Raw genomic sequence first — 23108 nt, 5'->3', positions numbered from 1 at the left:
GTGCTGTACTAGTAACGAATTGTCACGTTCTGTTTACGTGACAAACCCCTTACTGATTGGCTGTGTGTGGTGGTGGTGGTAGTAGTGGGTTTAACGACACAACATTTATATATTTACGCGATCTAACCTGGAAAAAAAAAATCTGTATTTCACTACTACTATACGTTATTCACTACATTACTGCTATACACTACTAAACACTGTACACTACTATACACAATACACTACTACTATACATTATACACTACACTACAACTATACAATACTACTACTACACACTATATACTAAACTACTACTATACACTACTATACATTATACACTATAACTATATACTATTATAGCTGTCAATCCATACGATTTACCCCGTATTCTTGTACAGGGAAATTGAGTATTCAGGTCAAGACCACATACAGCCGTTTCAATACGGGCAACAAAAATAATAATGTGTCTATTTCATCATGAGACCTCCTTTGGCAGTAGCAAAGCATAATAATAGGTTTTTAACCCTTTTAATCTGGCAACATAACTGATAACTGTTTTTTTTTTACAAGAGATCATGTTTTGCATTAACCACAATACCTGCGGTCAAAATTCAAACAAAAAAACAACTCTGATAATGACTGCATCTGTTGCCAGATAAAAAAAGGGTAAAACAAACCCCTATTATTATATTTTGCTACTGGCAAAGGAGATCTCATAATGTAAATGCTTACCCCGAGCTCTCAATACTCTGATGGTGCGTTGTTGTCTTTGAGTCGTGCGCCTTTTGGCGTCATCTGGTCCAACATCGACGTGGGACTGGGCTCGAAGAAAAGCTGTCTCTGGTGTGGACCAATCAATTTCAAGGACACTGCATTACATTATCAGAGTGCTGTTTTTTGTTTGCATTTTAACCGCAGGTATTGCGGTTAAAATGCAAACATGATCCCTTGTAAAAAAAGGTATCAGTTCTTTTTTTGCCAGATAAAAACGGTAAAAAAAAACTATTATCATAATGTGTCTATTTGTTTGTGTTTGTCTCTTTGCGATGGGACTTTGTCGCACGAACGTTGAGATTTCTAAGGGACACGGGGTGACCGATACGGCCTCAATTGATAACCACCACGGTGAGATTTGTTATCAACGACAGCAGTGCACAAACAAACAACAACAAACAACTGACTTAAAAGGCGAAAAACTATTATCACCAGACGTGAATTTGATCAGGTGTACGCTCGCGTAACTTGTACGTAGCCACTCGGATATTGGAAGTGACGCAGTTTGTTATTTTAACCGTCAAGAAACGCAGTAAACCCCCCCCCCCCAAAAAAAAAAAATGTAAACGTCACGAAAGAGCAATGTGCTTTGAATGACCGCTGACCTTGAGCAAAAGGAGGTGACCGCCACGGGAGTCTGAATTGTGCAAAGAACGAGGGTCGCGCCCCCCCCCCTCCACCCAACGTTAAATGTTCGAGACCGTGAGCTGTGACGGAGTGGATGAATGTGAATTTGGGCAAGAGGAGGCCGCAGATAAATAATAATAATGATGAGGATGATGATAGCCTCCATGGTGCGATCTGTACGAGGAGAAAAATCGTAAACATCTACCCCTCGATTCAAGGAATGAAACAGGGGAATTTCCACACGAATCTGGCGGTCTGCCTGATGATCTGCTGGTTGTAATTACTGGCGAAACGTCGTAATCAGATTGTGAATGTTGTGGATTTGCTCTGCAACACACAACCGGTTAGTGCTGTACTAGTAACGAATTGGCCACGTTTTGTTCACGTGACAAACACCTTACTGATTGTCTGTGTCGGGTGGTGGCGGGTTTAACGACACAACATTTATTTTTATGCAATCTAACCCACAAAATCATATACTATGAAATCGTAAACCTGTCAACCCCGTATCAGTGCCCTACCTTATCACTGACCAATTCAGACCTTAATGGTCACCCCGTGCCCCTTAGAAATCTCAAAGTTCATCCTACAAAGTCCCATCATCACAAGGAGAGAAACACAAATACAAATTATTATTTTTTGACAGTATTGAAACGGCTTGTACGGCGCATGAACCTGAACTTAATTTCCCTTTACAAGAATACGGGTGAACCGTATGGGTTGACAGCTATGAAATTGCAATATTAGGGCCCTACCTGAACACCAACCCCCTGAGATGATAATGCAGTCACTATGCTACTGATAATGTAGTTACTATACCACTGATAATGTAGTCACTATGCAACTGATAATGTAGTTACTACACCACTGATAATGTAGTCACTATGCCACTGATAACGTAGTTACTACACCACTGATAATGTAGTTACTACGTCACTGATAATGTAGTTACTACGCCACTGATAATCTAGTCACTACATCACTGATAATGTAGTCACTACATCACTGATAATGTAGTTACTACACCACTGATAACGTAGTTACTACACCACTGATAATGTAGTTACTACACCACTGATAATGTAGTTACTACACCACTGATAATGTAGTTACTACGCCACTGATAATCTAGTCACTACACCACTGATAATGTAGTCACTACATCACTGATAATGTAGTTACTACACCACTGATAACGTAGTTACTACACCACTGATAACGTAGTTACTACACCACTGATAATGTAGCTACTACATCACTGATAATGTAGTTACTACATCACTGATAATGTAGTTACGACACCACTGATAATGTAGTTACTACGCCACTGATAATGTAGTTACTACGTCACTGATAATGTAGTTACTACGCCACTGATAATGTAGTTACTACGCCACTGATAATGTAGTTACTACGCCACTGATAATCTAGTCAGTACATCACTGATAATGTAGTCACTACATCACTGATAATGTAGTTACAACACCACTGATAACGTAGTTACTACACCACTGATAATGTAGTTACTACGCCACTGATAATGTAGTTACTACGTCACTGATAATGTAGTTACTACGCCACTTATAATGTAGCTAATATACCACTGATAATGTAGTTACTACACCACTGATAATGTAGTCACTACACCGCTGATAATGTAGTTACTACACCACTGATAATGTAGTGACTAGACCACTGATAATGTAGTTACTACACCACTGATAATGTAGTGACTACACCACTGATAATGTAGTTATTACACTACTGATGATGATGTCGTTATTACGCCACTGATAATTTAGTTCCAATGCCACTGATGTCGTTACTACCCCATTGCTAATGATGTCATTAACTACGCCCACACCGGTTAAAAACTGCGGATGGTTAATCGTTGTGACAAATTTGGATCCTTTGACTAGGACGCGTACAAGTTGAATGCACACTGCCGGCGCTGTATTAAACGAAACCATAATGCCGTTCTGCCATGCGCCTGTGAACCCTATAGGTGTTGCAGGTACCTCTCCTTCGATTGAAAGCCACACAACTGGAAAAATATTTGCGAGTGTCCGATGATGGCTCGTTGTGTCATTCAATTCTGACGCGGGTTTTCCCACGCGAATGAGGATAGCACGGTCACTGTGCTTACGACTGTGGCTTAATCTCGAGTACAAAGGTGATCGGTGATGAGGTCCAACTGGACCCCCATCATGCTGCGTTAGGTGGAAAGCCAATGCTATCCGATTTGAATTGGCATTCATTTGTTCTATTGAAGACGCTGGAGCCAATTCTCCGTTCGTTCGTTTCTCAATCCGCTTTGTCCTGGCGAGGGTCGCGGCGGCAGAGTGTTGAGTAGTGGCGGTCCACACCTCCCTCTCCCTGGCGACATCCTCTAGCTCTACATTACTATACACTATATACTACCATACACTACTACACTATACACTACACTTTACACTACAGCAGCGTGTTGAGTAGCGGCGGTCCAGACCTCCCTCTCCCTGGCGACGGACTCTAGCTCTACATTACTATACACTATATACTACTATACACTACTACACTATACACTACTCTATACACTACACTACTGTACACGATACTACTATACACCCTACATTACACTACTACACTATACATTACTATACACTACTACACTATACACTACTATACTATACACTACTTTACATTACACTACTATACACTACACTACTATACACTATACACTACTTTACACTACACTATTATACATTACTACACTATAAACAACTATACACAGACTCTAGCTCTTCCTGGGGAATTCCCAGGCGTTCCCAGGCCAGCCAAGCGACATCGTCCCCCCAACGTGTCCTGGGCAGGCCCTGGGGTCTCCGCCCAGTGGGACGTTGCTGCCCGGTAGAGTTCCAGAGGGAGTCTACCGGGGGGGGGGGGGCATCCTTACCAAGTGCCCGAACCACCTCGACTGGCTCCTCTCGATCCAGAGGAGCAGCGGCTCGACTCTGAGGCTCTCCCGGATTATCGGGCTTCTCGCCCGATCACTGAAAGGGAGCCAGGCAACCCTGCGGTGAAACCTCGTTTCGGCCCCTCGTACCCGCGATTTCAACCTACCCGGTCATTACCCAAAGCTCATGACCACCATAGGTGAGGGTGGGAACGGAGATCGACCTGTAAACCCAAGAGCTTTGTTCGAGAACTCAGCTCCCACGGAACGCTCCAGTGCCCCCATCGCTGCGGATGCCGCACCGATCCGCGGGCCGATCTACCCGTGAAGCCAAATCTAAACGTTGGGAACAATATCACAACCACTCGACCTTGACCGACGAAAAAAATAATAACATGCAAGCCAAGTACTCCGGCGCCGCTTGTTATTTTTTCTTGCGGCTGTGGATTCGTGACTTTAAACCGTGCCAGCAGATCCAGTGAGGGAGGTGGAAGCGCCGTGCGAAGAGTGCGGGGGGGTGGGGGGGGGGGGCAGATCCCGGCAACGAGACCCCTCGGGCCTGCAAGCAGTGCGGAAAAGTCACTTGGAGTCACCGCGCCGTGCACGACAGACGCCGGCAATAGGAAGAAGCCGCACGCGTGGGGCGAGTGCGGCAAGGGCTTCGGGCTACGTCCCACGTTGAGGGTGCACATGACGACGCACACGGGCGAGGAGCCGCACGCGTGCCGGGAGCGCGGCAAGGGCTTAGCGCAGCGTTCCAATTTGAAGGTGCACGTCAGGACTCACACCGGAGAGCGGCCGCACGCGTGCCGGGAGCGCGGGAAGCGATTCGCTCAGCGATTCGCTCAGCGATTCGCTCAGCCCTTCGCTCCGCGCTTCGCTCAGCCCTTCGCTCAGCCCTTCGCTCAGCGATTCGCTCAGCCCTTCGCTCAGCGATTCGCTCAGCGATTCGCTCAGCCCTTCGCTCAGCGATTCGCTCAGCCCTTCGCTCAGCGATTCGCTCAGCCCTTCGCTCAGCGATTCGCTCAGCCCTTCGCTCAGCCCTTCGCTCAGCCCTTCGCTAAGCGCTCAGCGCTTCACTCAGTGATTCGCTCAGCGCTCAGCCCTTCGCTCAGCACTTCGCTCAGCCCTTCGCTCAGCGCTCAGCCCTTCGCTCAGCCCTTCGCTCAGCACTTCGCTCAGCACTTCGCTCCGTGAATCGCTCAGCGCTTCGCTCAGCGATTCGCTCAGCCCTTCGCTCAGCGCTCAGCCCTTCGCTCAGCGATTCGCTCAGCGCTCAGCCCTTCGCTCAGCGCTTCGCGTTGAAGACGCATCCCAGGACGCACCGTGTAGGGTGGCCGCACGCATACCGGGAGTGCGGGAAGCCGCTGAGCGCGGCGTTCCCGATTGGAGGCGCGCGTTGGGACGCGCGACGGGTGCGGCGAAGGGCTTGCGGCGACGCTCTGACTTGCGGACACACGCAGAAGGGCGCACCGGTTGAGAAGCCGCGAGAGCAGGGGAGTGCTGGGCAAGGAGGTTTTTGACACGAGTGAATAAATCAACAATCCTGAGACAGAGATCCCCCGTGTAGCCTGAACGGGCTGTTGGGGCAAGTGCTGTTGGCGAGCACCTACGAAGGCCGGCACTGCACACGAATTGGGTGGGTGGCCAGCACCACGCCCGGCTGCCTTTGTCTCCCCGGTGGCGATGTTTACACATCGACACCAGGGTACTCATTTGAGGCCGAGTCGACCTAGGGGGTGGCCCAGGAACACGGGTCGCCAGGTTCGTAGCGCAGCGCGCTAACCGCTGCACTACCACTCCCCATTCTATGAGCACGCACACACACGCACGCGCATCATGCTCTTTTAATCGAGTTTTGTTTGGATCAGATCACTTAAGCGAAGTGTCAGGAACCCTATTGCACCCAAATACGGTGGAGTTAATAAAGTTGTCGCGTGAACTGAACGTGCCAATGTTGTCCCTGCTTGGGTGACCGGTGTGTTTGAGAGCAATCTGCAATATGTAACAATTTGGTATGGGGTTTCGTTGGTTAGTTAAACTATTTGAACGCTTTTTTTTCTTCTTTGGTTCTTTCGGTAAAGTCACGTAGAATGAGAATAAAATAATAAATTGATAAAATAAAATAACACAATATTATTATCACGACGTTTCGGCCACAACACAAACGACCTTCATCTGGTGACTTTACCCAATAGAACCAAAGAGTATTTAAAACATTTAGATTTAAAGCTTTCGTGACTGCAGTAATTCATATTCTTAGTTTTTTCGGTAAAGTCACGTTGAAGAGAAACAACAAAATAATAAAATATATAAAACAATAAAAAATTCTCACGACGTTTCGACCATAACTCAAACGGTCATCTTCAGGTGTGTTGGTTTGCATAAATTTATTTTTAAACGGCGCATTTATTAAAAAAAATAGATGGACTAGTCCTGGGCAAACTGCCAAATCGCTGCGCGTGACGCCAATGTTTTTTTTTAATAAATAAATAAATGCGCCGTTTAAAAATAAATTTATGCAAACCAACACACCTGAAGATGACCGTTTGAGTTATGGTCGAAACGTCGTGAGAATTTTTTATTGTTTTATATATATTTTATTATTTTGTTGTTTCTCTTCAACGTGACTTTACCGAAAAAACTAAGAATATTTAAAACATGTTTATTTATTTTTACCAGGCGTGTAAATCTCACTGCCGCGCTGCTGCGTAGTTACAGAAGCGAGCCTGGCGATTACAAATAATAGCAGCTTTGATGATGATGATAACATCATCATCATCAGAGCTGCCAACCCACGTGGTTTCAGTCCGTATTCTTGAAATTGAGTTCCCAGGTCCATGCGGCGTACGGCCGTTTCCAGACGGGGCAAAAAATAATAATGCAAAACTAAAATGTTCACGACGTTTCGGGCGCAACACAAATGTCGTGATTTATTTAATTTTATACCAACGTGACTTCACCGAAAGAACCAAAGGGTATAGAAAATAAAATAGTTTAATAGATTTTAACGCTCTGTCCTGCATCTTGTCGCCTCAGTCGTCTTAACCCGCGTCTTGTCGTCTTACCCCGCGTCTTGTCGTCTCAGTCGTCTTACCCTGCATCTTGTCGTCTTACCCCGCGTCTTGTCGTCTCAGTCGTCTTACCCTGCATCTTGTCGTCTTACCCCGCGTCTTGTCGTCTCAGACGTCGTCTTACCCCGCGTCTTGTCGTCTTACCCCGCGTCTTCGTCGTCTTCTTACCCCGCGTCTTGTCGTCTCAGTCGTCTTACCCTGCATCTTGTCGTCTCAGGCGTCGTCTTACCCCGCGTCTTGTCGTCTTAGCCTGCGTCTTGTCGACGTCTTACCCCGCATCTTGTCGTCTTGGTCGTCTTACCCCGCGTCTTGTCGCCTTCTTACCCCGCGTCTTGTCGCCTTCTTACCCCGCGTCTTGTCAACGTCTTACCCCGCATCTTGTCGTCTTGGTCGTCTTACCCCGCGTCTTGTCGCCTTCTTACCCCGCGTCTTGTCGCTCTCTCTCCCCCAGCGCGAGGCGCTGCAGCTGCGGGTGACGGCTCAGGGCACTTGGCCCGGCAGCTCGTCACAGGCTACACGGGGAACCTTTGCCTTTGAGTCGTCCTGATTGGTAAACGATGCATTTCGTGTTTATGACGTCGTTTGAACGTCGTTTTACGTCGTTTTTACGTCGTTTTTACGTCGTTTTTAACGTCGTTTCAACATCGTTTTCAACGTCGTTTCAACGTCGTTTTTAACGTCATTTCAACGTTGTTTTTACGTCGTTTTTACGTCGTTTTTACGTCGTTTTAGCGTCGTTCTCGCTACAAAGTCGCCACCACTGCGGCCCGCGGAGTGAGTGAGGCGGCTGGCTAGGGACTACTTTTTTTTGTTCAGGCTCCCCTCCGCATCGGGGCGACGCACAGCGACTCTGTAACCTTCCGCTCCGGGCCCGCCATTTAAACAACGTCGCGAAAGTCGCCTCAACGTTAGGAATCTCCTGACGCCCGCCACTCGCTCACTCATCCAGCCACCCACCAGTCACTCATCCAGCCACCCACCAGTCACTCATCCAGTCACCCACCAGTCACTCATCCAGTCACCACTCAATCATCCAGTCACCCACCACTCACTCATCCAGTCACCACTCACTCATCCAGTCACTCATCCAGTCACTCATCCAGTCACCCACCAGTCACTCATCCAGCCACCCACCAGTCACTCATCCAGTCACCCACCAGTCACTCATCCAGTCAACCACCAGTCACTCATCCAGTCACCCACCACTCACTCATCCAGTCACCCACCACTCACTCATCCAGTCACCACTCACTCATCCAGTCACTCACCAGTCACTCATCCAGTCACCCACCAGTCACTCATCCAGTCACCCACCACTCACTCATCCAGTCACCCACCAGTCACTCATCCAGTCACTCACCACTCACTCATCCAGTCACCCACCACTCACTCATCCAGTCACTCACCACTCACTCATCCAGTCACTCACCACTCATCCAGTCACTCACCACTCACTCATCCAGTCACCCACCAGTCACTCATCCAGTCACCCACCACTCACTCATCCAGTCACCCACCACTCATCCAGTCACCACTCATCCAGTCACCACTCATCCAGTCACCACTCAATCATCCAGTCACCCACCACTCACTCATCCAGTCACCACTCACTCATCCAGTCACTCATCCAGTCACTCATCCAGTCACCCACCAGTCACTCATCCAGCCACCCACCAGTCACTCATCCAGTCACCCACCAGTCACTCATCCAGTCACTCATCCAGTCAACCACCAGTCACTCATCCAGTCACCCACCACTCATCCAGTCACCCACCACTCACTCATCCAGTCACCACTCACTCATCCAGTCACCACTCACTCATCCAGTCACTCACCAGTCACTCATCCAGTCACCCACCACTCACTCATCCAGTCACCCACCAGTCACTCATCCAGTCACTCACCACTCACTCATCCAGTCACCCACCACTCACTCATTCAGTCACTCACCACTCACTCATCCAGTCACTCACCACTCATCCAGTCACCCACCACTCACTCATCAAGTTACCCACCAGTCACTCATCCAGTTACCCACCACTCACTCATCCAGTCACCCACCACTCACTCATCCAGTCACCCACCACTCACTCAACCAGTCACCCACCACTCACTCATCCAGTCACCCACCAGTCACTCATCCAGTCACCCACCACTCACTCATCCAGTCACCCACCACTCACTCATCCAGTCACCCACCACTCACTCAACCAGTCACCCACCACTCATCCAGTCACCCACCACTCACTCATCCAGCCACCCACCACTCAGAAGCGACCTGGCGAGCACAAATGATAGCTCAACCAAGTGGCTCATCATCATGATCATGTGTGAGTTTGTTAGTCTCTGTGTGAGTCTATGTATCTGTGAATTTATGTGTCTGTGTGTGAGTCTATGGGTTTCTGTGTGGGTCCATGGGTATGTGTGTGAGTCTGCGTCTCTGTGTGAGTTTATGGGTATCTGTGTTCATCGGTATCTGTGCGAGTTTATGGGTCTCTGTGTAAGTTTATGGGTCTCTGTGTGGGACTATGGGTCTCTGTGTGGGACTATGGGTCTCTGTGTGAGTCTAAGTGTGTCTGTGTGAGTTTATGGGTCTAAGTTTTTCAGTTTATTGCTGTTTTTTCCTGGATTTTTCTGTTGCGTGTAGTCACTTTAAGATGTTTCTTGTTCATGTTTTTGTTGTTGCGGTTGCACCCGATTCCAGAGCCGAATGGCTCACAGGGCTATACCTAATAAACGAAACTGAAAACTCATCCAGCCACCACTCACTCATCCAGCCATCCACCACTCACTCATTCAGCCACCCACCACTCACTCATCCAGCCACCACTCACCCACCACTCATCCATCCTCCACTCACCCACCATTCATTCACTTATCCGCCACTCGTCCATCCACCACTCATCCATCCACTCATCAATCAGACACCCATCCAAAATCGATTACCCACGATTTTTATTAAATCCGCGACCGTCTTCCCCATCCATCATTAAAGCGGATCATCTTGAACGTCTTTTGCAGCATCCGTAGCTAACCGAGCTAATTGGAGGTGCGGGGGAACAACAAACTAAACACAACAAGGACGACTAGTGATAAAGAAATGAGTTTTATGTCTGAACGTCTTTTTGTTTTGCTTGTTCCTCAGATGGCTTCATGCTGTGATCTCCCCCCAATCAACGAAGGAAATTAAGACAATCCAAGCTTTGGGATTGTGGTCTGACTTTATGATAATGATGATGATGATGGAACGTGAAGATGCAGATGCTGGTGGGATCATTTGAACAAAAAAGAATCTCGGACAATCACACTTCAAGCGTCCGTACAGCGGAAATTCTTCATTTGTATGCTGGAGAGTTCATCGGCAACATTTACAGGGGGGGGGGTGGGGGCGGTCCCCGATATTCGTCATCTCGATGTGCGTCGTTTCGCTGCGGGCCTTTTGAGGAACCCAACGTGAAATTTCCCCAACGTGAAATGTCCACCGCACGCGCGTCGCTTACGCCATTTCCCGCTCGGTTTAGCCGAGTCGGCAACACGTACCCTAACAACTCGTAAGAACGCACTGGCAACGCGTTGAAGCGCGCTGCAAGACAGCTCGTATTTCGCGCGCGAGCCGCCATCTTCTCGGCCCCATCGTGGTCTCCCCTCGCTCACGTTGTGCGTGAGCTACGAGGCGCCCCTCGTAGATCGGCGCGCGGACTTTCATCGCGAAACGCCGTCCCCGGCCCGTGCGACGATGAGCGGCAAGCGTGGCGCCGGCGCCGGCGACGGCGCGGGTGGCGAGCGTCGGAAAAAGCGCAGTAGCATCGCGCTTGACGTTAAAATGGAGGTGATAAAGCGGAGCAGGGAGGGCGAACGCGCGGTCGACATCGGGCGCCGTTTGAATCTTCCCCCAACGAGCGTGCGCACGATAGTGAAGAATGCCGACGAAATCGAGAGCAAAGCCAGGCACGTGCTCAAGCACTCGGAGGTGAAAATTACACGGCAGAGGAGCGTCCTCATGGAGCAAATGGAGCAGTTGCTGGCGTTGTGGATCGAGGATCTGCACAGCAAGCACGTGCCGATCAGCTTGTCCCTCGTTCAGGAGAAGGCCCTGAGCCTGTACGAGGACTTGAAAAGGGAGTTGGGAGAGGCAGAAGCGGCGAAAGAGAAGCCATTCAAGGCCGCCCGTGGATGGTTTTACAGATTTCAGGCACGGTATAGTTTCAAGGACGTTAATATACAGGGAGAGTCGGCCAGCGTCGACGCAGATGCTGCCGAGACGTTTCCAGAAAGACTTGAAATCGTTGAAGGAGGTGGGTATGATCCTAGACAGGTTCTTAATCCTCTCCCAACGCCTTCTCCAATCAAGCGCAACTCATCCACCCCTCGAGGTAAGATCGTAACAATGATTGGTTAAGGTAAAATATGTTTTTTTAAGATTCGAAAATGGTTTTCCGGTTGAGTCATTGCTTAAAAAAGTATTAAAACAATAGGAAAAGGTTTTAAAGTGTAGAGAGATGCTTCTAAACGCTTCTAAACGTCTTAAACGCTTCATTGGTTTTCAATTAAGTGTTTGAGACTTTTAAATGCTGTCTAAAGGTTCTTGAATTCAAAATCGGTGATAGATGTGTATATTATGTGTAGAGTATAGTACTGTACACGTACAGTATCTGGCTTTCTGTATATGTATAGTACATATTTTGGTTGCCAGTTATGAAACAACATTCCCCCAAGTTACGGTCCCTTTCCCTACCTTGTTCCATTGTTTCTTATGGGAGGAATTGCCCTCCTTTGCGTCACAGAGGCAATGTTTAAGCTCTTACGGTCCGTATCCCCCTCCCCCCCATTTTCATGTATTCCTATGGAGGGAAATGTCCCCATAATAAATCGTTTCGTTATAAGTCCCTAACCCCGACGTACAGGCGACCCCCGTACCTACGACCTAATTGGTTCCTGAATGACGGCCGCAAGTCGAGCCGTTGTAAATCGAGCCCCTTATTTCCCCTAGGCACAATGTTATATATTGGGGCTTCGTTCCTAGAAACCCGTTATGCAACGTAAAAATAACAACATTTACCAAGAAAATAGATTAAAATAACCCTAACCATTTATTGTAACATCGTGGCGTTATCTTCTGGGGTTGATCCCTGAGACAAATTACATGAGGCTCTATGCTGACTGTAGGAGTTCCACAGAGGGACGATTCCTCATGACGTGACCAACGAAACGCCACCGTAACATTTTTTTTGCCTAGTTATTCCGTTGTGTTATTGGTGTCGCAAAGATATTTACAGTTCACATCATTGCTCTGGGAAATTGAGACATGTTGGGGGAATTGCCGCGGAATGATTTTGCAAAACGATTTTTAAAGTAGCTTTAAAAGGCTTTTTTCACCATTCTGTAGCAACCATTTTACGTGCCCTAACACGTTCGTTTTTCCATGTATCAATAAAATAAAACATTCTAATTTGATAAATACACTCAGTAGAAAAACATGTAATAGGATATTTTATTTTGCATCAATTGGTGGCTGGGACAATCAACATTTTAGCTCAGATTAAATCGCGTGCAGTTTAAACCCAGATTCATAATCTAAACTTGGTGTTTTTTTTACAGCATTTTATATCTCGAGCTGGTCAGACACCTCTAGATCGTGCCACTTTTTTCGAAGATCATCTGTCATTTTATTTTTAATGGATATGTGTAGGAGCAGTCACGAAGCAAGAAGATGAAGGGAGTCTGGGCACCGAGAGGCTGAGGATTGTGGTGAAAACTGAAGTGGAGCAAGACGGTAAGAGGCCTGCCTACGCATGAAGTTACCCCGCGTCAGACTCGCGCAATAAATCAGGAATTCTAAGAGCATGAGGACAAACACGTCCTTAGCAGGCCAGCTTGGCAGTCTGATTATTGTCTACTGATTGTTGTGTTCAGTTTGTTGTCCTTCCCCCGCACGTCCGATTAGCACGGTTGGCTAAGTACGGTGTGAAATAAGCTGAACATGCATACAATTTACTTGCCATAAAAGACAGTGGTGCATTGTCTGAATCACAGCTCCAGATCTGAACCGTTTCAAAGTGGAAGAATCCAGTGGGTGGCCAGAGGAGACCGGGAATTCCCTCGAATGTTTGGTCACTGCAGACCAGAACTTCATTGAGGTGGAGTTGTCAGAAGAGGACTTTGGTGGAGGTGAGTCCCAGTTCACCACACCTCTCTTCAAGTCCAGCTCCCTTACAAAGGTCCTGACGGGTCCACCATCTTCCATCGCGTCCTCCTCCACTATTGGCAGTCGTACATTCCAGTCCTTACTCCTGCGGCTCTTCTCGGTCCATAATTTTTCTCGGCCATCCTCTGCCTCTTTTACCGTCCACCATAATTGCCATTGGTCCCTTAATCTCCCTCTCCATAACCACCGCCACCATTATTGTTCCCTCTTCATATTCTCATTATACATCTATCAATCATTAATAATAATTATTTTCATTATACGGCTATCACTCATTAACCCCATTCATGCTATCCACTCATCATCATTGACTGTCAGAATAAGAATTATTCTCATACGACTATCCCTCATTAACCCCTTTCATTCAATCCACTCATCATTTACTGTCATCAATTTCGCTTTCACCAAATTTACGCATCACAGATTCTTCCCCCCATTGCTTCCGCTCATCTATTTAAGGCACGATATACATTCAGTTAAGATAAGATTCCTGTTTGGTGCCAATCTTATGACATGACCATACCAGAGAAGTCTGCATTATTACAGCATGGGGGAAACATTGTATCTTGTTAAATTACTAATGCTGCTTACTATAATAACGGAAAGGTGAAAAATAACTTCATAGAAGTCATCCAAGTCCGTGTAATCCCACATCATGTCAGACAATGGGCACAGCTAGAATGCCCTATTGTTCACGCTCAAATAACCAGCAAAAGTAACTCACACCCCGTTACCATCCTTAAATGAAAAGAGTTGCGATTCAATCTCTGACTCACTACCCCTCCCATAGGAACAGGTTAACAGATTTAACTCGTCAGCCCAGACAGCTGCAAAGCCTTAACTAATGGCAGGAAAAAGCTAACCCCCCTGTGCGAGTGGCTGCCTGGCTGGCTCGTGGGCCATTTGCTAAGAAGCTTCAAAGAACGATCCGGAACTTGAGACTAAATGACCTCCCAAATGAACTGCTTGAAGGGAGGGTGGGCACGTGTACAGGTTACCCTACACTGCACCATAATTACAACTGCCAGGAGCACAATACAGGCAGTCCCCGGGTTACGGAAGGGTTAGGTTTCCAAGAAATATCCGTCACCCGAATTTTCCGTATGTTGGAAACTGAAAAAGTTTCCATATCCGGAAATAGTTGTGCCTCCCCTACCATATTCTCTCAGTTCTGTATCACGCTGCCGTGCTTTTGCTATAGCTACCCGTATCGTTTGGCGAGGGTTTGACTTAGAAGTCACCAGCCGCCACTGTTTTTCACACAAGGCCATGGGTCCAAGGATAACATTGGGCTTCTCAGGTATGATGCGCACCGTAGACTCAAGGTTATCCACGCTAATGACGGGGAGAACGGCCGCGGACAATTCAAAATTGCGGATGATCCAAAAATGTAACCATTTTCCACGGATCTCTATGCCAAAAACCACTCAGTTATATTTAAGTTTCTCTGCTGTCACACAGTTTCATAAATTAACACTCGAATACAAACAATCGAAATCGAGTGCTTAGCGGTAACTCTTTCCTGCTCCCGCCCAGCAGACGAATAACAATGTGTAACCGTTTTTAAATAATTATTTTGGGCTTAAGGGAAACTCCATGAGTTATTAATTCATGTCAAAATTTAAGATGCGCGGTTAATCCACAAATCGGATAAACCGCACGCGCATAATCGAAGGTCTCCTGCACGTAGCCAACCATGTGAATCGGAGGTGCGGGTTGAAGAACATTAAGCTGAACGCACAAAAAGCAGTTGTAAAGAAATGAGTTTTCTATCTAGATGTTTTAAAAGTGCATGGAAGTTCCCCCTCGCCCGCTGATTCCCGCTCTGCTTGGCCTTGTCAATAGTTGGTGCCGCTGCTGGAGAGTTAGAGAGAAGCTGCCCAGCCTCCTCGCTTAAAAGCTCCCCTTGTACGGTGAGTCCTCTACCTATGTCGCTCCCGTTTTACGTCGTTTCAATGTAACGCCACCGACTGAATTGGGGGACGTAATTCGATAAAAAAAAATATGCGTCGATTCACCACGACGTTTTGAAGAATAGAAAGACGCGCTACGCCCAGACGCCCCCCCCCCCTCCAACCCCCCAAGCGGGCGCTCAAGCCTCGGTGTTTACAACATCGCCACACTGTACACGGCACAACATTGCCACTCTGTACAACACCGCCGCATTGTGCAACAGCGCCATACTGTGGACCGAACAACGTCGCCATACTGTGCACTGTGCAACATCGGCACGCCGCAACACCGCCACGCAGAACAACACTATAAAATTGCCATACTGTACACTTTGCGACATTGCCACACTGTACATCATCACTGTACCGCGCACTGTACAATATCGCCATACTCCACACTGTACATCATTGCCATTTAGTACACTCCCTGACATTTCCACACTGCACAACATTGGCATTCTGTGATACTTTCATCTCACGCGCATTAATTGTGAGTTTTCACCTGCCAACATTTTTCGCAGAACTACGTGAAAAGGAGTGGTAAACGACCGGCAAGTGACATTGCTGCCTCGTCGTCGAAGAAACCGAGGAACACCATCAGTTTCGAGGTGAAATTGGACGTGCTGAACCGGTTTGATGCTGGAGAGCGCGCCGTGGACATCAGCTCTGAGCTTGGCCTGCCACCCACGAGCGTGAGGACAATCCGTGCCAACGCTCACAAGATAAGGGAGTACGCTCGAAGCGTGACCACGTTAAACGCTGCCAGGATAATCAGGGGCAGGGACAAGGTGAAGGATAACATGGAGAGGTTGTTAAGCCTTTGGATCGAGGATCAAGGACAGAGGAACGTGCCCATGAGTTTGATGATGATACAGGAGAAGGCCAAGTCACTATTTCGGGAATTAAAGAAGGAGCACGGTGAGATTTCAACCATGCCAAACTTTTCCGCAAGCCGTGGTTGGTTTGATCGGTTTAAGCGTCGTTGCAACCTGCATAACCTCAAAATGACCAGTGAGGCCACTGTTGTCGACTTGGGGGCGGCAAAGCGATACCTGGAACAGTTTAAATTAATCGTAGAAGAAGGTGGCTACTCTCCCCAGCAGATTTTCAGCGTCGACAAGACCGACTTGCATTGGAAGCGAATGCCTTCCCGCGCGCGCATCTCCGAAGGGGAAAAGGCGGCCGCGGGCTTCGAAGCCGCTAAAGACCGGCTGACCCTCCTTCTCGGCGGCAACGCTTCGGGGGACGTGAAGCTCAAGCCCCTGCTGGTGTACCATTCGGAGCATCCGAGGGCCCTGGCTGGCTACTGCAAGAACAGCCTCCCCGTCATTTGGCGGGCAAACAAAGAGGCCCGGGTGACGACGGCCGTGTTCCAGGATTGGTTCACGTCGTGCTTTTGCCCTTTCGTGAGGGATCACTGTGCCAGAAACAAGCTGGAGCACAAAGCGTTGCTCGTCTTGGACTCTGCGCCCGAGCACCCCGCGAACCTGGACGACCTGGCCGAAAACGTGCGGGTTGTCTTCCTGCCGCCGAACGCGACGTCGCCGCTGCAGCCCGTGGGCAGGGTCGTGACCGCCACGCTCAAGGCGTACTACTTGCGTCGGCTCGTGGGCCAGCTGGCCGCTGAGACGGACGGTGAGGGAAAGCCAACGTTCGGGGAGTTCTGGCGCGGCTACGACATCAGGAAGGCCGTCGATAACGTCGGGGCGGCGTGGCGCGAGGTGACGCCGGCGCACATGAACGGCGCGTGGAGGCAAATCTGGCCCGAGTGTGTCGACGGGTCGATGGGTTTTGCGAAGACGGTGCCGGAAATTCGACGGGAAATCGTCGGGCTAGCCAGGCGAGCCGGGTTTGACGGAGTCGACGAGGGCGACGTTCGGGAGTTGCTCGAGTGGCGCGGCGAGGACCCGTCTCGCGAAGACCTGCTTCAGTTGAAACGACGACGACGACGAGCGGAGGAGGAAGAGGACGAAAGCCTCCGTGCTGCAACGCCGCCCCCTAAGCAGCTGACGGCAAAAAGGCTCTCGGAGGCGTTCGGCCTTTTCGAGGCGGGAATGGACATCCTGACGGAGGATGACCCCAACATGGAGCGAAGCTGCGCACTTAAGTGGGGCTTTGAAAGTCTCGTTCGCTGCTACAAGGAGCTGTACCAGCAGAAGAAGAAGAAGGAGGAGGAGGCGGCGGCGGCCGTCCAGATGTCCCTGCAATCGTTTTTCGGAGAAGGGCGCTCCGGAAAAGACTCCTGATAGCGGCGCAGAAACAACACCAGGAAAGTTCCCAGAGAGGAGCCCCTGCAACGGGCCCTAGAAGGAGGGAGCCCGAGGGAAGAGCCAAGAAGAATCTGAATCAGAATATTTATTTATACTGGAGGAATCCGATGAGCTATGAAGCTCTTTTTTTTTTGCACAGACGTCTTAAGAGGACCCAGGGATTTTGTTCGCCCTCGGATGAAAAGGTGGACAGATCCTGCATTTTTCTCCCGAGAACCTCCTTAAAATCCTCCCCTTCACCCCACACCAGGCCACAAGATGCAATCTCCATCGCCGTCTCTGGTGAGTACTCTGCACTCACTCCGATTAGCACTGTTGGCTACGCACGGTGCGAAAGAAGTGCAACATACGGTCGATCTTCCATTATCCAGCGCGCAATTACCCGGCTTCCAACATTATCCGGCGGTACCGTTCCAAAGGCTGTGCCAGTCCGTCGATCGGCACCGTGTGTGTGACGGGAAAAGTATCTTTGCTTGATTTCAGTGTTAAACATAAACAGTACATTGTACACTACATACAACTTAAGTAATGAAAATACTACATGTATGTGCACCAGAAAATGTACAGTGCGATCCTCCGAAAAGTCACGTTGTGTAATTCGCCGTTCGCATCGGTCCGGCGATCGTCAAAACATATGTTGTTGAAATCAGGGCATAGTAGTCGTAGTACGTACATCACTCCATGATGCAGACTCCTCAAGATTGGAGTGGTAAGTATAGTCCAGTAAATACGGTGACTTTTTACTGTAGGGTATTTATTGCCGTCTATTTGTACGTTTATTTACGCCAATTTCATATCGTAAACACATTTAAAACACAAAAATATATGGATCTGAAAACAATGTTATGCAAGAATGTGCAAAAATAAGCTTTTTTTAAATAATGATGATTTGGTGATTATCTGGCGTTTTTGAAAATGCGGCGCCGCCTTCGCCTGCTGAAGTCGCCAGATTATCGACGATCTGCCGTGTTATTTATTTTTGTCATGCGACATCTATTTGGGTATCTCATGTTATCTTTTTTAGTACTTGATAGTTTTTTCTTCTGCATAGTTTTGACCAAAAGAAAATTTACCCCACACGAACGCCTCCTAAATTCGTATCGTTCCCGTCAATGGTAAACAAAAATACGCTTCGATTTACCCGTCATTTCTCCGTCCCATCGGTGGGTTTTATTTGTTTTATTTACGAGGATGCATCCCCCGAACGTAAATGGGAGGACTTTACCAGGAGACTTCAAAAAAAGACATGGTGGTGTTATTCCAAAGAGCTCTTTTCTGCGTGTTATTTGGCGCGGATCGTCACTGTTGGACTGGCCACACGATGAGAGTTGCACGGCAGCAAACATTCAGACTTTTAACATACCCGGACCCCGGAAGGAACGGCAACTTGGCTTCGCACATCAGCGTGCAGCTCTGTCTGTGGCTGTTCCACTGCGTCCACGTAGTTTAGTGGTCGTTGAATTGAAGGTGGGGGGGGGGGGGTTAACAGCTGACTGGCACCTGCCCAGAGCCCCCATTTGGCTGCTGGGGTGGCTACATGTGCCATGAGGAGTATAGCTGATTTGAATCAGCCTTCCCTCCATGGCATTGTTCAAATTCACGACAGCGTTACCGTCTGGCACCAGTGAGGAGGTAGGGGGTTGTTTTTGGCGGACGAGCGTGGACTCGCCGTTGACCGGTACCAGCGGTGTCAAGATCGGCCTTGGTGGAGGAGGCTCGTGAAGGACGCCACTGGGCAGTTGGAGGCAGTCGCCCTCCAACAACAAACGGAGGGCGGAGGAGCGACGCTCACAACAACGGGCGGGGCGCCGGGTGGCTAAAACACAGCAAGTTGGTACAGTAGGGGGCACAGGTGGTGCATCTGCCAACCCATGGCTCCTGCTGGGTCTGTCACATGGCCTCCTACCAGCGGGTATTCGACACTTCACGTAGCCTTTAAGTGCACATAGCCTGGCACAAGTGCCGTGGTGACATCACCGCCACTTAGTGGCGAATGGCAGTTGTTCTTTTGTGTAGATTCCTCTTGCCTGAACTTTGCCTGATTTTCACTACTTGTGTAGTGATGAGCGTTGCTTAAATAGGTTTATATGATTACGCGTTGCATGCGTTGTCACCTTCTAATTGGAAAGGTGGCATGGACACCCAACGTGCTGAAACATCACTGCTTCACTACTGTTCTCAAATTGGGAAAAAAAGCAAGAGTACGGTAAAGATCCTATGATGTGATTTGCAGGAGTAGGTCATCCTGCATTGGCATTATTCATGCAAACTCCAGGTCATCCTCGCAGCAGTGGCTTTTTAGCTCACCACATCGAACACCGCATCGCGCGGCGCCTTCAGACGCGCTTCCGCGCCGTCTGGAACGCTCTTCCCTCCGATATTAGGAAGCCAATGGGAGCTATGCCGCTTGTCAATGATCATCTAGATTTACAAACTAATTTCCTTAGAGCTGCTTTTTGTGTTTAGTTTGTTGTCCTTCCACCACCCCGCCGCATCTCAGATTAGCACGGTTGGCTACATACCGTGCGAAAGAAGTTCAACGTACTTAGAGCCAATGTGGTATCACCGACTCACCTCGTGTGTTTCTCTGTGTCTATCTGTCTCTGCCTGTCTTCATGTCTCTCTCTGTATTTGTCTCTCTGTCTATGTCTCTATCATTTTAGGACCAGTGTCCCACTCCATGTGCTTCTGTCTCTCTCACCATCTCTGTCGTTGTGTCTTACACTGTCTGTGAAATCTCGATTGGCAAACTAATTTCGGTTGTCTATGTACGACGCAAAAGAAGTTCAGCATATATATGTAATGACAGGGTGCCATCTGTTGACCAGGAGGGATAATCACGAGTATGGGTGCTCTTTATAATAACCGACTAGAAGAGGGGCGTAACTGGGTTCAAGGTTAAAGGTCGGGGTCAGTCGGGAATCTCCGGGAACCTGCTCGAAGGTTCTAGAAGTGGGCGTGGCCGGAGGCGGGGCCTGGCCACGCCGGGAAGTATATAAGGGGGACGTGACCGAAGGTTCGGGGCTGTCGTGGGGTCCAGAGTCTTGGCTGCCACCGCTGTCTTCGCCGTGATCTCTCTCTCTTCAACGTCCGGCCGCGTGGCCGATGCTCTGCACGGCTCCCATCGTCGTCGTCGTCGTCGCTATATTAGTCAGCCAGCTTTAGAGTTAGACGCCGACGATGGGGCTGTGTAGATGGGTCAGCATTGCGTAGCCGTGTGTGTGTGTATATATATGTCGCCCAGTGATGGAGCCTGAAGTGTGAGAATAAATAAGAAGCCCTCTACACGTTGTGTCTCTGAAGTCGCCCCCTACACATACATAAATTATGGTCCGAAATTTCAAACTTAGAAATGTTTTCCTGCAAATGTCTAAATTGGAATGTACATTGCAAACATCACCACCCCCTTCTGCAAAAAGAACTTCTCAGGATCCCCCTGTGAAAGAGTTTATTGAAACTCCCAGAGTCTTTGCCGGGAGAAGAAATGCATCATAATAATTGAAATGAAACAAACTTTAGAAAACAGTTCATTACTATAATATCTTAACGGAAACAGAATGTGCCAATTCGTTACTAGTACGGCACTAACCGGTGTGTTGCAGAGTAAATCCAAAATATGTACAATGTAACGAATTGGCACGTTCTGTTTACATGACAAACCTCACTAATTGACTCTCAGGTGGTGGTGGGTTTAACGACACATATTTACGTGATTTAAATATTGGTCGCAAAAGCCAACGTGTTAAAGGGTCATAACCGTCAGCCCTCATATGTATAGCATTGCTAGTTGTGATAATATAGGTTTATATACAGTGGTACCTCGGTATACGACTGCTTTGGAATACGTCGAATTTGGTACACGTCGTGTTTTGACGAGAAAAAAATGTCTTGGGATACGACGTCTTGCTTGGGATACGACGCGCTTGCTAGAACTTGTTTGGGTCGAGATGAGTCCCCGCGTAGACCCCGTTCACGACTGAAACAAAGCGCCGCTCCTCAGTCTGCCTGTAGTGCACAACCCTTGCTATAACTCTGTGAATTTTCAATTTAACGTGAGATTTTTGCAAATTTATTCAACTCCTCTCAGCAAGGTAAAGTGATGTTACATTTTATTTTCATTTAAATTTATTTAAATGTCTTTATGAATTTATTTTAATTTATGTATGCATTTTAGTAATAAGTAGTGGCTAAATTATTTTATACACCCCCATGAATGTATAATATGCCATATAAATATCATTTCTTATACTCTGGAACGGATTATTTAGTCTCCCTTTATTTCTTATGGTAAAAATTCGTTTTGTAGACGTCATTTTCTGTATAAGTCCTCCTACCTTCGAATTAACGACGTATAACAAGGTACCACTGTACAGTAAAACCTTGGATTGCGAGGAGCATAATTCGTTCTGGAAACGCGTTTGTAATCTAAAGTACTCGTATATCAAAGCACTCGTATATCAGTTGTGATCACGTGACGCACGGCAGACAAAGCGTACACGTACACTACTCGTATTGCAAGACCCTCGCTCGTTTATCAAATTAATATTTATTTAAAAAAATTGCTCGTCTTGCAAAACACTCGCAGACCAAGTTACTCGCAATCCAAGGTTTTACTGTACATGTAAAAAGTTGTGCTCTGGTGAATTTTGCGAAGTTATCTTTTGACCAGCGATACAATAGCACAGCCACCATGCTTACGAGTGTGGTTTAATCTCGGGTGACTTCTACTTAAAGATGATCAGTGAGGTCCAACTGGAATCCACCATCATGTTGTGTACGATTCCATGCCAATGTTATCCACTTTGAATTGACTGAGATTCATTTGTTTGATTACAGAAGTCGGAGCTGATTCTACATATTGAAAAAATATAATTCGCTTGAGCAAGATCGGGAAAATAATGCAAACCTTTTTTTATTTCTTACCGGTGCCATTTCTGGCGATTGTCGTTACATTTCTTTTCCTGCATCGGTTTGACGGAACCATGAACTTGTTATTGTACAAATAAAGCGGCAGAAGAAGTGAAAGAAATGGAGCTCCCTTGAAAACAAAGAGGGACGAAGCGGAACGCACCACCGGCAAGGTCCCCCTGAACAAGCCTGCAAGCGATGCGGGAAGGCGCTTAGGCCTTTACCGCGTTGTGCACGACAGTCGCTGAAGATGGAGAGGCCGCGAGAGGAGTGTCGGACGGGGTTTGCAACGCGTTCTTCACATTCTGTGTCGCATGGGTGGCGAGAGGCCGCGCGTGCGTTCGAGGGCTTTTGGGCGACAGTCCACATTGGAGTTTACAC

Source organism: Petromyzon marinus, chromosome 66 (genome assembly GCF_048934315.1).
Source record: "Petromyzon marinus isolate PM22_M1 ecotype Great Lakes invasive population chromosome 66, UKy_Petmar_22M1.pri1.0, whole genome shotgun sequence".
In the NCBI taxonomy this organism is placed as follows: domain Eukaryota; kingdom Metazoa; phylum Chordata; class Hyperoartia; order Petromyzontiformes; family Petromyzontidae; genus Petromyzon; species Petromyzon marinus.
This window is presented reverse-complemented; position numbering follows the sequence as displayed.